Consider the following 17445-nt stretch of genomic DNA (forward strand, 5'->3'; position numbering starts at 1 on the left):
AGGCCCCAGGCTCACAGACTCTCTCTGGGGCGCAGAGCCCAGCCGCCCTGCAGCGGTTCCTTCTGGCCGTCACCCTCGCCTGCCTCGCCGCCCTCCAAAGGGGCGAGGACACCCTGGCGCCGCGCTGCTGCAAGGACACCATGATGGCCAGGATCGTTGTAAGCGAGTCGCGGCGGCCGGGAGGAGGGGAGGGGATATGTGGGGTGGACAGGGGTCTGCCTGGGCCATGGCGGCGGGTGGGGGTGCTGGAAATGGGATGGGTGGAGCCAGGAGGGCTGGAGGTGGACATGGGGAGGGGTGGGTGGGGATGCTGGAGGAGGGAGGGACACAGAAATGGGGCAGGTGTGGGGTGCCGGACAGGAAGGGGGATTCGGGACAGGGAGGGGTCTCCCCGGGCCATGGGGGGCTGGAAGGGAGCCGAGCGGGCTGCTGGGGATGCGCCTGGGGAGCAGGGATGAGGAGGTTCAGAGGCTGGTCACCAGGGCAGTGAGGGGCAGGAGACGGCCTGGGGACAAGGATTGAGCTGGTCCCGGTTTGGGAGGGGGGTGCTGGGAGGGGCCCTGTGTCGGGCAGGGGGGCTACAGGGCAGCGGGAGGCAGTGGGGTTGGATCCTGCTGGGTGGGGGCGCTGGCCGTGTGAGCGTCTCTTGGGGGCCCAGCCTCACACGCCCCTTTGTCTCCTTGGGTCTCCCAGGAGATCATGGAGGACTCGCCCCCCCCGCTGGTCTTGGCCGACTGCCTCAACGCCGCCTGCAGCCTCAGGTACCGACCCCCCCCCCCGCCGACTCCCCCAGAGCAGATCCCCTGGCCAGGGAGTGGGAAAGTCTCTGTCTCCTGCTGCTGAATTAACAGCCTCTGCCCCTCTCTCCTGCCAGCACCTTGCAGCCTCCCCTGCGGGCCCAGCTCCTGAGCCCCCTGCTGACAGCGGCCGTAGGACAGACTGTGTCTGGGGACTGGCAGCAGGAGCCCATCCACACGCAGGTACGTCCCTCCGGGCCCTGCTCCCGGGCTGGGCTGGAGCTCCAGAGAGGAGGGGGGGGGGCAGAGGGAGGGAAGAAGCTGCAGGTTTGGATCCTTCCCTCCAGGGTTCCCGTTGCTCTCCCGGGGGGCCCGTCCCTTCCACGCCCAGCCTGGGCTCCTCCCTGCTCTGTGAGGCGGCTCAGACCCTGCTCTAGGCTGGACCCCGGAGCCAGCGGGTGGCCTGGATCCCCCAACCCCCCTCTGACCCAGGGCTCCCCCTTGTCTTGCAGCAGTTCATCCGGGCCCTTCCCTACGACCTCCAGGCCCTACTGGCGAGCCTCCTCGCCGAGTCCCCAGACACCGCCCGGCTGCAGCTCATAATGGAGGTGAGCCCCGTGGGGGGGACGGGGCCATTGTCCCTGCTTCCTCGGGGGGGGGGCCGAGAGAGGAGCAGTGTCAGTGGCTGGGGGGGGCACAGTCCGAGAGGAGCCCCAGGCTCTGCCCAGAACCGGCACCTCCCTACGGGTCCTAACCTGCCTCTTTCCCCCCCAGCACCTGAGCCCGTGGCTGGAGTCCCGCCTGCCCCAGGAGCGAGCCAGGGCCCTTGGCAGCACCACGGCCCTGCTGGGAGTCGCCACCACCCTCCCGGGGTTTGACGTAAGTGACCTCGGAGCCGGGGGGTCTGGGGCTGCAGGGCGCGGGGCTGGGAGCGTCCCCGGGAGGCAGAGGCAGGGCCGGGAATGGGCCGGGAATGGGCCGCGTTCTCCTTTCCCCGGGGAGGGGCGACCCTGGGCCCTTCAGGGGGGCTCTTGAGGGACTGGGCCCCAGACTGGGGAGTGGCCGTCAGTGGATCCCCTTGTTCCACCCCCGGAGTGACCCTTCAGTCGGGGCCATTGCTCAGGGTTGTCTCCTCGCAAGGCCGGCCCCGCCCCGCCCCGGGAGGTGTCTCTGTCCGTTCCCCGAGCTCAGACCCGCCTCGGCGGCCGTTTGCATGGGACGTGCAGCCCCAGGATGCTGAGGGACCCCCCCTCTTCTCTCCCCTCAGAACTCCGCCGACTGGCCGAGGATGGGTCACCACGTGGCCCAGCTGGGCCTTTTTATTTCGGACCCATCCGAAGACGTCAGCCGGCTGGCCCGGGAGGGGGTGCACAGCCTGTATCAACTCCTCCTGCACCACAGGGGTAAGGAACCCAGCCGGGACCTGGGCCCCAGGGACACCCTGAGGGTGCCGGCGGCGGGGGGAGGGGACCCAGCCCTTTTCCCCCAGACTGGCCCAAGGGGGATGCGTCCCTCTGTGTTCCCCTTCTGCCCCCTGTGCCCCTCCATTTGCCCAGGGATGCCTGCAGGGACCCATGGGAGGGGAAGGGCTCAGACCTGCCAGCAGAATGACCCTGTTGTGTCTCTTGCAGGCCTCAACATCCACCAGGCAGAGGACCTGTGGTGCAGACACTACTACAAAGAAAGATGGGTCCTGGCTCACAGCAACAGCGTGAGGGTGGGAGAGGTAAGGATGCGCTGCCAGGGCAGGGCAGGGCTCGGGGGTGGGGCTGGCTGGGGCCCTCGTGGGGGTAGGAGGGTCTTGGGGGCAGGAGGAAGCTGTGACCTGGGGCAGGGGTTGGGGTGCCGGGTGAGGAGAGCGTCTGGGTGCAGGGTCTGGAAGGGAGTTTGGGGGAGGAGGAAGCTGTTTTAGCCCCAGGAGTTGGGGCCGGGCTCTGGGCCGTCAGCTGAAACCTCCTGTGCCCCGCCCCTTTCCTCAGGCTGCCCCCACCCCACGTCCCTGCTGGCAGAATCCCTCCTGCCCCTGCGAGCGTCCCTGGGGGTGGGGGAGGCTCTGAACACAGAAACTGTCCTAGGAGGCGGGAGGGGGCCGAGGTGTCAGGAGCTCTGGGGAGGGGGGGGGTCAGGAGCTCACCCTGCGGGCATGACGGGGGGTGACCAGAGAGCAGGGGGAGGAGGGTGGAAATGCTGGGGGGCCAGTTCCCCTGAGTCCCCAGGGATGAATGTGACGGATTCTGCTTCCCTTGCAGCAGGAAGACACCCAATGAGAGCAGCAAGAGCTGAGGAGCCAGCAGCTGCGTCCCCCTCCCCCCAACCCTCCCAATTGTATTGAATTGTATTTACATTCTCATTAAACAATGTTTCAAAAAACATTTGGATCAGGCTTGGTCAATAATTTGTAATGGGGGGGCCATTTTGGCAACTGATCAAGGGCCACATTTCTACCGAGGGGTTTGGGGTCTGGGACGGGGTGGTTGGGTGCAGAAGGGAGCTTAGGGGAGGAGCCTGCGTGCAGGGAGGGGGGGTATGATCTGGGGCGGTGGATAGGGGTGCAGGGTCCAGGAGGGGGTATGGGCGCAGGAGAGGACTCTGGCCTGGGGGAGGGGCTCTAGAGGGGTGCAGGGTCAGGGAGGGAGCTGTGACCTGGGTGAAGGGGGAGCAGAAGGTTTGGGGGAGGGGGTGCGGGTGCCAGAGAGGAGTCTGGCCTTGGGGAGGGGTGTCGGGGGGTGCAGGGTCAGGGAGGGAGCTGTGACCTGGGTGAAGGGGGAGCAGAGGGTTTGGGGGAGGGGGTGCGGGTGCCAGAGAGGAGTCTGGCCTGGGGGAGGGGTGTCGGGGGGTGCAGGGTCAGGGAGGGAGCTGTGATCTGAGGGAATGGGGGACGCAGGTTCAGGTGGTCGCCTGGGACAGGCAGTCGGGGAGGGGACGTGGGCGCCAGGGGCAGGCTCTGGCTGCGGAGGTGCCTACCTAGGCAGCTGCGTATGGGGGAGCCCGACTGTCACCTGAGGGGATGGGGGAGCTCAATTTTCAACTGTGGGGAATGGAGGAAATACTGTGGAGTGGAGGGAGCGAGATGGGGGGGGCTGAATTGTTCCCGGAGGGGAGATCTCCCTGGCTTGGGGGGGGGGCGTTTCCAGCAAAGCCCTCACATAAGAGGGGGACAGACGGGGGGAGGGAGAGGACGGGGATGGGCAGGGCAGGTGGAAATGGGGAGGGGCAGGAGAAGGGAAGGGGGAGGAGATGGAGGAGAGCAGGGGATAGGAGTGGGGGCGGGAATGAGGAGCAGGACAGAGGCAGGGCAGTGGTGGTGATGGCTGAGCGATGAGAACAGCTCGCAGGGAGCTTAAAGCCAGCAGATGCTTTTCGGCAGAGTTGCCATTTGCCCTGGCGGCTTTGCCAGAATAGCTGTGCCAGCGAAGGGGGGGGTGGGGGGGGGGCTTTTGCCACACACCCAAGCCAAGCCAGCTGTGGTGGCAAAGCCTTGTGATGTAACCTAAGCCCTTGGCAAGGTCGGGATCAACCTGCTCTGACAATTTCTCGGACCGGCGGGTTGAGAAACAAGGATCGTGCAGGGAGATGGGGATGACTAGGAAGCGAATCCAGGTGTGGGGGGAATATCCTGCGTTGGAGGGTCAGTCGATACCCCCGCCTGCCACTGTCTGCCGGGGCTCTGCCCGCAAGATGGAACCAACAGCTGAGTTTGCTTTTCTGCCCCGTCGTGGGCACAAAAGGCCCAGAGCAGCCTCCTGCTATCTTGGAGGAAAGGGGCCAAAGTTCAGGAAGCAGGTGCCAGGCTGGGCTGGAATCCGCGAGCTCCGCTTTTGCTTTGCCCTTCCTGGAAGCTGGGCTGCAGGTGAGTGGTGGTTTCATCTCTGCTCTTGGGGTGTTTCTCGTGGGTTCCGAGTGTGGATCTGAGAGGGGCTGCGCAGGGGCAGTGTCATGAACGAGCTGTAAGCGTTACAGCCCCTTCTGCGCAGGCTGGCTCCAGCCTCCCGTCTGTCTCCAAGCCCTGGGGGAGAGGCGGGAGGCCAGCAGCATGGCCTAGTGGAGGGGGCAGGGGGTTGGGCGTAAGAACTCCCGGGTTCTAATCTAATGCCACCTAGTGACTAAGGCACAGAGTTGTGTGTTAGACCCTTGCTCCGCAATTCTGCGCTCACTCTCGCACTGGTGACCTTGGAGAGGCCTTTCAGGTCTCCCTTTCCCTGTCCATCAAAGGCAGGCAAGTGGGATGTAATGCCCTGGAGCAAGTGCTTTGGGACGTGTCGCACAAGTGTGCCTGGCTCACAAGCGTGTCAGCACAGCTGTGTAAAAGCGTGACGAGGGCTTTGAGATCGATGCCGAAGGCGTGTGAGGCTGTAGCTGGCCAAGTGACAGGGAAATGAAAGGTCAGAGTTTGGTCGGTTAGATTTTATGGTAATACACTGAGACGAAGCACTTTGGGCGTATATACGATAATGTCTTTCCAAGTGCGTTAGTTCAAGCCGTGTCCTAGGAGCCAAGAGGTGAGACAAACATGCTTGGTCCTGTCTCGGTGCAGGGGTGGACTAGATCAGTGCTTCTCGACCAGTGGTACGAGTCCCCTTAAAGGTACTCAAGAGATGTCTGGGGGACACGTCAACACAACTGAAATTTGGAGAAAACTGAATTTTAGTTTTCAGTTTGACAGCGCTTTATTCTTTTTGTACCTTTTACACCCAAAAATGTCATCGCCCGCCCGGCTACGATGCAGTTGTTTAAACAAATGTGTTGCAACGGTAGAAAAAAATTGTGTGTGTCTGAAAACTGTAGGTACTGGGGGTACTTACACATTTTTTTTTAAAGGGGGTACATTATAAAAAAAGTTTGCGAAACACTGGACCTATCATGGTCCCTTCCACTCAGACTTTTCTATGATTCTGTGACAGGGGTGGGCGATAATTTTCAGAAGGGGGCCACTTAATGGATTTTGGTATGGGGTCATAGGCCGGCTCCACCCACAGAAGGGGCGGAGCCTGAGGCAGAAGGGGCAGTGTTGTGGACTAGCCCACCCTCAGAGTTCTCCGCGGCTGAGGCTTTCAATTAAAAGCACAGAAAAGAGCTCACAGCTTTGCCACTACTGGCAGCTGTCCAGCATGGCTACAGCTTTTTAAAGGGCTCGTGGCTCCCGCCCCTGCCGTAACCCTGAGCCGTGAATCATTTAAAATTGGATCCTGCTGCCTGAATCCCCACTTAGAATTCGGCGGCATGGGCAGCAGGATCTAAACACAAAGTGGCCAGATCACAGTGTTAGGTGGGTTGCATCTTACCCAGCCCTGTTCTCTGAGCTGGTTTCGAATCCTCCGTGTCCTCCTTATGGTCTGACAGCTGCAGATTTACTGCCGGTCTCCTCTCATGGCCCAGCCTAGCTGCAGCTAATGGACTAACTCAGGTTAGCATCACCTGCCCTGTCTTGGTGACTCTTCACAGCTGAACCGCCTATAAGGCATCGTGCTGGTCTTCTGATCTCTTGGTGACTCCTCTGCCTTCTGTTTATTTCTTTCTCCCTAGCTGGCCGATCGAGTCAAACCCTGTCAGTGCGTGAAGGCCCCAGGAATTACGAGTGCGATGGTCTCCCATGCCCAAGGTAATCGGCTGGCTAGTAATGGATGGGCTGCTTGGTTATCAGGTTAGGCTGCACAAGCCAGGTCTATGGGACCCTATGGCCAGCTGGCACCTGGTTCACAGGGAGACAGCTGTACTAATCTGAAAATGGCTGGAGGACACCACCATCATTAGGCTCCAGAGTTACAGCACTCGCTCCTCGTCCGAGGCAGGCAGCACAGCTTAGCAGCTCATTGGGATGTCTCCTTTTTAGTTGTGAGATCTGGGCACTTTAGAATGGCTGTAGCTATTTAGCAAAGGTGCACAGCTATAGGCATGGGGGTTTCCAGCTTTATTCACCTAGGTGGCTGATTCCAGGAAGCAAGGGTGTGTGTGTATGGGGGGGGGGGGAGTCCTGTACAGAGGGTTCCCTGGCCCCTCTGCTTCCATGGCTGTGCAACTGCCACCAGGTGGATTAGAACCTGGGACTTTTGGAGCTTAGGGCAGGAGCTGCTACAGCTTGAGTTATAAGTCAGTTGCCTCTCAGCATAGGCTGAAGAGCTCCCTTGTAATAATTGCTTGCTGGAAGTGGTCTCAGTGCCACTCCATAGGATAGTGACCCACATCAGGTGTGTGGGTTACAGCTGCAGGCCTGCTCCCAGCATGCGGATCTGCTCTCTGGGCGGCGTCTATAACTCTGTGGCTGCAGCCCTGCTCCCAGGACTGGATCTGCTCTCTGCCCATAGGCGTGCGCAGCACATTTCATTAGGGTGTGCAGCCAAAGAATGTTTTTAAATGTACTCTTTGACCCCCATTAGCCACACCCCCTGACTCCCATTAGCCACGCCCCTGACCCCCATTAGCCACGCCCCCTGACCCCCATTAGCCACGCCCCCTGACTCCCATTAGCCACGCCTCTGGAGGTAACACTTTCAGGGCAATATGGACACATGACCAGAAATAAAAGGTGTCATGTGACCTCCCCCCCCAAGGACTTTTCCCACCATCCTCTTACCAATAGGGATTAGTTTGGCCCTCACCAACCCCCCCGTGCAACGATCCTGCAATTGCATTAACCCAACGTGTGAGACATTAACTCGGGGGGTGGGGAGGCTGGGGGAAGTGTTCCCTCTAAGAGTTTCCTCCCATGAGCACAATACATTTTGTGTTGTGCACCAGTACTGAGTTTGTGGCTTGTTTGGATGTGTCAGTGTGGCACCCAAGTTATTCATAAATATCTTATGAACCACTTACCTTTCCCCTCTGCTGCCCTGTCTCCTTCCCTTCCTCCATCAGCTCCCCTGGTGCCTGCTGCCCCCCAATCCCTCACCCACCTCTGCTGTCCTGACTCCTGCCCTTCTCACTGCCCTCGGCCTTCCCGAGACCTGCCCCCTCCAGCAGCCTTTCTCTCTCCCCCTGTGCCCACTCCTCCAGTAGCCCCACTCTGACCATGTGAGCTACCCCTCCTCATCCCCTCTTCTAACACCTCCCTCTACACACCTGTCCTGCCTCTCTCCTCTGGTGCTGGTCCCTCCCCTGCAGGTGTCTGCCCTTCTGCTTCACCCCCCGGACTCCCCTGGCACCTGCACCTTCCCTTACCCTTGCACCCTCTTGGTGCCTCCCCCTTCCCTCACTGCCCCTACCCCCTTTGCCTTCTTTTTCCCTGATGCCCACTCCCTCACCACCCTCTGCCCCCGTTCCCCTCATGCCCCTGTGCCTTTACACGTGCCTTGCTCCATCCCTGCCTTCCTCATGCCCACCCCTTCTTTCAAGCCTTTTCCCAGCACCTCCCCTTCTCCCCTCTAGCCCCCAAAGCCCTTCCCCTCTCCTCTCCTAGCATCATCCTGCCCCCCCCCCCTCACTGACACCTCCCCTCCTGCCCTTTTCCTCATTGTCTCCACTTGGCCCCTGGGCATTTGTCTCTCACCTACACCCTGACCCTTGGTGCCTTCCCCTTTCATCTCCTGACCTGCCCCCCTCCCCTCAGCACAAGCCCTTTCCTCTCTGACCCTTACCCCCTATTTTTCCCTCCTCTTCCAGCAGCCGCCAGCTGGTCTGTAACAGAGTTCTAGGGTCGCCCTGACTGTCACCCTTCTGGTGCTCCCCCTACTCTGTCTGTCTTAGGTTTCTCAGCCCCCTTTTGGGCCACAAACCCCCACCCCGCAGTCTCAGGTTCCCAAAGTTCCGGCAGTCCCCATCACTTGGTGCCTGCGCCGGGTCTGACTCGTAGGGTTGCGAGGTAGACCCTCCCCCAAAAAAACGGACACACTTGATCCTGGGCAGGGGGGAGGGAGGAAGAGGGACTGGCTGGGGGAGGGGCAGGAACTGGCTGGAAGGAAGAGGGGATGGGAAGCAGCTCTGGGGGGGAAGGGCCAGATCCTGACCCTGGCCCCCCCTTCTCCCTCCCTGAGGCCAGTCATGCTGCCCCTGACCCCCCCTTCCTCCCTGAGGCCAGTCGCACTGCCCCCGATCCTGACCCCGGCCTCCCCTTCTCCCTCTCCGAGGCCAGCCCTGCTCCCCAGCTCAGTGCGGGCCCCTGCTCTCTCCTTAGCTCAGTCCCACTCTGCCGACCCTGGCTCCCTCCTGGCTCCCTGCTCTGCCAGTCAGGCTGAACTGGGACATTAGCCTCTCCACGTTTTGTTTAGATTTTGACTTTTTTTAAATGTAGTACGGTGGATTACGGAAGATAAACTTTAAAGAGACCAAACAAAGAGTCATTTCAGGAATGGAAAACTACATTTTAGTGTTCTGAAATGGTGGAGTTTTCCCCTTCCAAACAAAAGGTCACTAAAATCAGCGTTTTCCAATGGAAAAACACCCCCTCAGAAAACTTCCTTCCAGCTCTAGTTAAAACGGACGTATTTTGAAGTGTATAATCAACCTCTGGAACTCACTGCAAAAGGATATTAATGATGGTGAAGGAAAGGGGAGGGACTCATAGAATCATAGAGCTGGAAGAGACCTCAGAAGGTCATCAAATCCAGCCCCCTGCTCTAGGCAGGACCAATCCCAACTAAATCAACCCGGCCAGGGCTTTGTCAAGCTGAGACTTAAACACCCGCTGTGTACAGCCTGTCTGATCCCTTCTGGGGAAGCATGGGTGGGAAGAAAGAATTAGACAGGGTTAGACAAACCCGTAGGTCTTGGTTGACTTCGTCCTGCTTCAGGGCAGGGCGCTAAACTTGGGGACTACTCTAGTCAGACCAACATTTCAATCAATCTTGTCAAGAAACAGGCAAAAAAAAAACCCCAACCCAAAGCAGGGAGAAACACGTTCCTTGGTTTGTAAACACAGACACAGAGAACAGCTCCTTCCATTAGGGGGGGTGGGAATAAAGAAAATAATCCCTCGCCCCCTCCCCTTCCTATTTGGTCCTAAAGGATGAAGATTTGTGCAGGCTGCGGGGGCAGGACTGATACTCAGGGAACGGGAGCATGGGGGAGAAGGGGGCAGCTTGCTTACAATCCAGGGGCAACCCCGTGTCTCGGGGCTGGCCCAGCACAGGCAGGATTTCTGCAGCGCAGGGGGACACGAGGTGAAACAAGCAGCGACTCGGCCGATTGGGGCTTGTTATTGTAGGGTCGCATTGAAGCAGACACTGGCACCAGCGTCGCCTCCAAGAGCGAGGGGAGTGCGCGGCCTGGTAACCCCGGACGGACCCGGACCTGGACCCCCCTGCGCTGGGGGGCCAGGAGTCACCGCCCCCCGCCCCTCACCTCCGCCTCCTGCCTGCTCGCAGCTCCCGGGCCCGCGGCAGCAGCTGTGCCAGCCGGCTCCGAATGTTGAAACACCAGCAACATTAGCCCTCGCTTCCCATTGGCTGGAGGGCCCCAGGGGCGGGCGCAGGAAAGGGGAAGCTCCGCCCTTCGAGGGCCACGTGGGCCGGCAGTGGAAGTTGCAAGTCAGCTGGAGGAGAGAGGGGCCCGGCCCGGCCTGCGCACGTGGCTTTCACCGCAGCGCTCACCTGCCCTCACGCCCCACGCTCCTGCTTTTCCCTCCCTGCGTTGTTCGACCCAACCCTCACCCAGGCATCCACCCAGTTCACCCCGATTCTCACCCCTTTTTAAACTTGTTCCTAAGAAACCCCGATCGGTTCCTGGGAAATTCCCAACAACTCTTATCAGTGATGCCTGTTACATACCAGCTGGGTTTTCCCTTTGATATTTACATACCCCCTGCCTCCTTTTTTCGCCCCTCCCATTTTTTCCTCCCCTGTTCATTTTGGTTCTGGACATACAACACTCCAGTCGTCTGAAGAAGTGGGCTATGCCCAGGAAAGCTCATGATCCCATTGACACGGTTTGTTAATCTTTAAGGTGACTATATGTTGTGTTTTAAGTTTTTCCTGTTACAGACTCACTCAGCTACCCCTCTGAAACTCGTGGGCTCTGTCTACACTGCAGGCTTCTTGCACAAGAACTGTTTTGCAGAAGAGTTCTTGTGCAAAAGGTCTTCCATACGAGCGCGTCCACACTGCCATGTGCTTTTGCAGAAGAGATGTGCTTTTGCACAAGAGCATCCATGGCAGTGTCGACACTCTCTTGCACAAGAAAGCTCTGATGGCCATTTTAGCCGTAGGGGTTTTTTGCACAAGAAATTCATGTTGCCTGTCTACACTGCCGCCTTCTGGAAGAGCTCTTGTGCAAGAGGGCTTATTCCTCGTGGGGAGAGGAATAACTCTTCCGGAAGAAGCCCTGTTTGCTGATGCTGTACTGTAATACTTGTGCAAAAACACGCACGCAGTGTAGACACTCTGCAAGTTTTTGCGCAAGAACAGCTGTTCTTGTGCAAAAAGCCTGCAGTGTAGACATAGCCTTAGAGGGGCAACCCCAACAGTCATTACTAACAAGGAGTCCTGTGGCACCTTGAAGATTTATTTGGGCATCAGCTGTTGTGGAGGAAAAGCAGGTCCAAGTGTTTTTTACCCCTGGAAGCGGATGCCCAAATACACGTGTTAGTCTTTAAGGTGCCCCAGGGTGCCTCTGTTTAAACAAGTGGAAGAGAAGGGCCTGTGTGCACCTCATAGGATGCCAGGCTAGACTGAAGATCACAATGGCCCTCTCTGGCCTGGAAGTTAATGAATGGTTACATCTGGCCAGGCTGCCTCTCTTTATGCTTGCATTAACTAACTGGGTTATTTGCAGGTGTTGTACTCAGTCCAGCTGTGTCGGAGCGCCTGCTGCTGGAGGAGAACGCAAAAGTTCTGTTACCTGGTTTGTAAGTCTGGAGCCTTCTCTACTGCATGAGGTACAAGCCACCTGGCTCTTCGCTAAAGTTGCAGAGCCGAGTCACTATCGCTGGATGTGGTCTCCGTGCCCAGAGTCCCCAGAGACCACAAACCAGATAAGATTCGAAATCGCCCAAGCAGATTTTTTGCGTAACAACATGCAATAATAGTTGCCAGCGAACAGACTCAGCGCTGCGCCGCTACACTTTATGGAAGCCGTGGCAATGTCCTAACACCCACTGAGCACCATCCAGTGCCCCCACACAGTCAGCTGGTGAACACCATTTGAGGTGAACTTTTATACATTCCTGACGTATCAGGTTGCTACCCCCTGTTACCTGGTTACCGTCCCTTACCTTGCAGAAGGGGGCTTACTTCCTAGTCTTCATACTGTCAACTTACTATCTGTTATGCTGTCAACTGTGACCTGGTCCTGAACATAGGTCGGTATGTACTTTATTTGTGGGAGGTAAATGGTACCAAGATGTTCCTTAGGACAATCCACAGAACTACAGACCGGTCAGCCTCACCTCACTCCCCGGAAAAATCAGGGAGGGGATCCTCAAGGGATCCATTTTGAAGCACTTAGAATAAGGAAAGGGATCAGGAGCAGTCAGCATGGATTCACCAAGGGCAAGTCATGCTTGACGAACCTGATTGCTTTCTATGACGAGGTAACTGGCTCTGTGGACATGGGGAATTCAGTGGATGTGATATACCTGGACTTATTCTTGCCAGCAAGTTAAGGAAGTATGGATTGGATTAATGGACTGTAAGATGGATAGAAATTGGGCTAGACTGTTGGGCTCAATGGGTAGTGATCAACAGCTCGATGTCGGACTGGCGGTCAGTTTCAAGCAGAGTACCTCAAAGACCGGTTCTATGGTCGGTTTTGTTCAACATCTTTATTAATGACTGGATGAGGGGATGGATTGCACCCTCAGCAAGTTTGCCTATGTCACTAAGCTAGGGGGAAAGGTAGATACATTGGACGGTAGGGTATATGGTGCAGAGTGTCCAAGACATATTGGAGGATTGGGCCAAAAGAAATCTGATGAGGTTCAACAAGGACAAGTGCAGAGTCCTGCACTTGAATGGAAGAATCCCAAGAATTGTTATAGGCTGGGACCGACTGGCTAAGTAGCAGTTCTGCAGAAAAGGACCTGGGGGTTACAGTGGATGAGAAGCTGGATATGAGTCAACAGTGTGCCCTTGTAGCCAAGAAGGCTAATGGCATATTAGGGGGCATTAGGAGGAACATTGCCAGCAGATCTAGGGAAGTGATTATTCCCCTTTATTGGGATGTGGTGAGGCCACGTCTGGAGTATTGTGTCCAGTTCTGGGCCCCCCACTACAGGAAGGATGTGGACGCATTGGAGAGGGTCCAGTGGAGGGCAACAAAAATTATTAGGAGGCTGGAGCACATGACTTAGGAGAGGCTGAGGGAGTTGGGCTTGTTTAGTCTGCAGAAGAATGACGGGGGATTTGATAGCAGCCTTTAACTATCTGAAGGGAGGTTCCAAAGAGGATGGAGAGAGGCTGTTCACAGTGGTGACGATGGCAGAACGAGGAGTGATGGTCTCAAGGTGCAGTGGGGGAGGTGTAGGTTGGATATTAGGAAAAACTCTTTCCCTAAGAGAATGGGGAAGCACTGGAATGGGCTAACTAGGGAGATGGTGGAATCTCCATCCCTAGAGGTTTTTAAGTCCTGGTTTGACACAGACCTGGTTGGGATGATTGAGTTGGGATTGGTCCTGCTTTTGGGCAGGGGGCTGCACTCGATGACTCCTGAGGTCTCTTCCAGCCCTGGGATTCTATGATTCTAAGGCAAGGGACTTCTTTTATTTGAGAGCCCCAATTCCTTCAACAGCAGTATAGGTCTAATCCATGGAGCTCCTGAAGAGCAGCTCTGCATCCCTTTCTATGGCAGCCCAACTGTCCTTGGAACTGGTCAGACCAGTGTGACATCCCCCTGTGTAGGCATAATGAGCTAACGTGTCCTTCACTCCCGTGCACCAACTTTGCCACTTATCAACTATGTTTTTAATTTGTTCCAAGGGAAAGCTGAATGAAGCCAAAATTAATGAGTGTTTTAACTTGTAACAAAATACAGGACTGTGTAGCACTTTAAAGACTAACAAGATGATTTATTAGATGATGAGCTTTCGTGGGCCAGACCCACTTCCTCAGATCCACTATTTGATCTGAAGAAGTGGGTCTGGCCCACGAAAGCTCATCATCTAATAAACCATCTTGTTAGTCTTTAAAGTGCTACATAGTCCTGTATTTCGTTTCAGCTACACCAGACTAACACGGCTACATTTCTATCACTGTTCTAACTTGTGTTTCTGTTCCCAGGAAATGTTGAAACGGTAGATTCCTAGGGACTGTCAAGTAGAAAGATTGACCCAAATTAGTTACTTGTTTACTTTCTTTGGCTCCACTGGAATCTTACAACAGGGATTAACTAGCTCCATTCATATCTATAATTAACACAAACAAAATCTATGTTTAGTGACAGGTAAGGTTTCCTGAGCACATGTCTAACAATCCAGACATTTAAAATCAGAAGTTAGTGGAAGGAGGCTGAAAAAGGTGAGGCTTTCGAGAGAAAAATTGCCCGAGAAAGGGTTATTTTGAACTCCAATTTACTCTGTATCAACCCATTTTTCCATTAAACCAACCTAAAGTACTATAAATAGGACTCAAAGTTTATGTCCTATGTTTTAGTTTTTGTCATAAACACCACAAGAAAAAAATATAAAGCAAATGGGAAAAAAGGGAGGATGCGAGTTATGAAAAAGCAAACAGTTGATAGGAGAAGCTAAAATTGGGGGAAAAAATCTATAACCAGTAACATAAAGGATAATTAGGAAATGTTTAAATATATCGGGAACAAAAGAAATCAGAGGAATGGTAAAGATCCATTACTGTATAAGGCTGGTCAAATTGCCAATCATGATGAAAAAAAGAAACTTCAGCAACCTGCTTGGAATTTAATGCGTTGAACTACACACAAGCCATAAAGATTGGATGTCTTTCTAAAACATATGTGGTAGCTCAACCGAGGGATGTTAAATTGCGCTTAATCAGCTAATCCAGTAGTTGGTGGAATTTCCATCGACTACTCAATTAGTCAATAAGGGTATGTCTACATTAGCTCGTTAATTTGAGCTAGGTAGGCAAAGCAGGCAACCGGAGTTGTAAATGAAGCCCGGGATTTAAATAGCCCAGGCTTTATTTGCATGTTCCCGTCCGGTCGCCATTTTGAAATTCCACTAGCCCGAAGTAACTGCCGCGCGGCTATAGAATGAGATGTAACAGTTAATTCGAACTAAGGACTTAGTTCGAATTACCGTTTCATTGCCACATGTAGCCGGCAGGAAGGGACCTCGAGAGGTCGAGTCCAGTCCCCTGCCCTCATGGCAGGACCCAGTACTGTCTAGACGAGTGTTTCTTAAACTTTTTAAGACCGAGGAACACCAAACAATTTTTTTTTTTAATGAGGATTTTTTGTTGACTCCTGAGGTCTCTTCCATTTATAGGATTCTATAAATGTGCTTGGTACCTGTGCCTGGACCTTTATGCTTGATCTGGCTTATACTATTTCTCTTTCCTGCCTGCGGTTCCACTGAGCCAAAGTCTTGCTTCCTAGATTTCAGGCCTGTTGCTGTTTTTATGTTACCGGCCTTTATTCGGGCCTGCTGATTTTATGTTACCAACCCGCAACTTACTACAGAGGCAACTGAGTCCCAAAAAGGAGGAGCAGCTTGTTCAAAAACACAGCAAGCCAGTGGCAGCGCTAGGAATAGGACCCGTATGTCCCAACTCCCTGTCCCCTGCTGTACTAACCAGACCAAAATACTTTGACCACCAGGGTCTGAAGCCCCACAGACAGGGGCCACGGATGGGGAGGGGGAGAGGCAAAGGGGGCAGTTGTCTCGGGAGCTGATGATTTAAAAGGGTCCAGGCCTCTGGGTCACTGTATCGACTATTATGGCAGCCGCCACTGCCAGAGACCCGGGCAAATGAAATCAATCCTAGAGCTCTGTCTGGTGCAAGGTGGGTGGCGCTAAGGCCTGAATGGCCCTCGCCTTGCCCCTCCTACCTTTAGCTTTGCCCCTTTGAGGGGGTCTAGAGCCTTGCCCCTTTGAGGGGGTCTTGAGCCGACCCCCTCCCATACATTACCCAGGGCCCGACAACGTCTGTCACCAGCCCCGTTGACATGAATGTGCCCCAAATCCCTCAGACCCAGTACAGTCCCCCCCTCCTCCCCCCCGGATCCTTAATTCTTCTCTTGTCATCTGATTGCTTCAAGCATTGTTACAGGCTGGGGACCGACTGGCTAAGCAGCAGTTCAGCAGAAAAGGACCTGGGGATTACAGTGGATGAGAAGCCGGAGATGAGTCAACAGGGTGGCCTTGTAGCCAAGAAGGCTAATGGCATATTAGGGGGCATTAGGAGGAGCATTGCCTGCAGATCCAGAGAAGTGATTATTCCCCTTTATTCGGCTCTGGTGAGGCCACATCTGGAGTATTGTGTCCAGTTCTGGGCCCCCAACTACAGGAAGGATGGGGACGCATTGGAGGGGGTCCAGGGGAGCTTGACCAAAATGATTCGGGGTCTGGAGCACATGACCTATGAGGAGAAACTGGGGGATTTGGGTTTGTTTAGCCTGCAGAAGCAAAGAGTGAGGGGGGATTTGATAGCAGCCTTCAACTTCCTGAAGGGAGGTTCCAAAGAGGATGGACAGAGGCTGTTCTCAGTAGTGAGGGATGGCAGAACACGGAACAGTGGTCTCAGGTTACAGCGGGGGAGGTCTAGGTTGGACATTAGGAAAAACTATTTCCCTAGGAGGGTGGGGAAGCACTGGGCTGGGTTCCCTAGGGAGGTGGTGGAATCTCCATCCCTAGAGGTGTTTAAGTCTCCGTTTGACAAAGCCCTGGCTGGGATGATTGAGTTGGGGTTGGTCCTGCCTTGGGCAGGGGCTGGACTTGATGACTCCTGAGGTCTTTTCCAACTCTAGGATTCTATGATTCATCCGTGCGATGTCACTGGAGACGCAGGGAGGTACACTGTGGGCGAAAGCCCCGATCTTGCTTCTGGTTTTGTACAGGCGGCCGTGAAAGTAACTTTACAGTTTCTCACAGGTACTGTCCTGTTGCAGCCCAGGTCTTTGCAGTTCTTGCTGGAGCTGCGCACCAGGGCACTTTCACCTCTGTGTTCAGGATTCAGAGTTATCTCTTTTCCCAAAGATCTTCCCTGGAGCTGTTCAGAGAGAGCTTGCTCCCTCTCGCCACAGTCTCTCTTAAGGCAACCATGTTCTTCAGAGCCTCTGGCCTGACGTGGAACGGGACGGGGGACACCACAGAAGAGGCCAAATTCGCCGGGGGAAACACTCCAAGGAAATGGATGCTAAAGAGGGTCCATTCGCCAAGACTCATGTGCAGGGCCTCTTTGATTTCAGTGTTGTCACTGTAGACCAGCGCGCGCCCGTTGAGATTATGGTCCCTGAGCCTCTGTTTGTACAGCGGGACGTTTTCCTCCTTCAAGCCGATTGTGTCCATCTGGAAGAGAAGTGGGAGCACCCGTTAGTGCCGTGCATCTACTGAACAGGTCGCCAAACACGTTTTTAGGAAGGGTCCGCTATAGCTCCCGAGAGGAACCTGTCTGGGCTTGCTCAGATTCTAGCAAACAAGGCGGGCCGGCCGGCTGTGGGGCCAGGTATGGTACCCGGCACACCCCACTGCCGTGTGCTTGGATTCTGTTAGGGGCACCGCTGAGCAAGTTGGCACGGCAGGGGAAATAGCATGCTCTCTGCAGGCAAAAGCTAGCAATGCAGGGACCACTGGAGGGGTGTGTTGAAATGAAGAGGGAAGGTTTCCTGACCCTGCTTGTAGGCTGGAGGGAAGCATGCAGTCAGC

The 17445-nt window shown here is 55.4% G+C and overlaps 1 long non-coding RNA gene across 1 annotated transcript; it reads left to right on the top strand.

The window, feature by feature from the left end:
• Positions 1-878: 878 nt before the first annotated feature.
• LOC149523288 (uncharacterized) lies at positions 879-1610 on the top strand. The gene is made up of 3 exons (XR_016347160.1): positions 879-980; positions 1250-1345; positions 1512-1610. It is a non-coding gene; the product is annotated as an uncharacterized LOC149523288 (long non-coding RNA).
• Positions 1611-17445: the final 15835 nt, after the last annotated feature.

The sequence above is a fragment of the Pelodiscus sinensis genome, chromosome 18 (assembly GCF_052426305.1).
Source record: "Pelodiscus sinensis isolate ZL-2025 chromosome 18, ASM5242630v1, whole genome shotgun sequence".
NCBI lineage: Eukaryota > Metazoa > Chordata > Testudines > Trionychidae > Pelodiscus > Pelodiscus sinensis.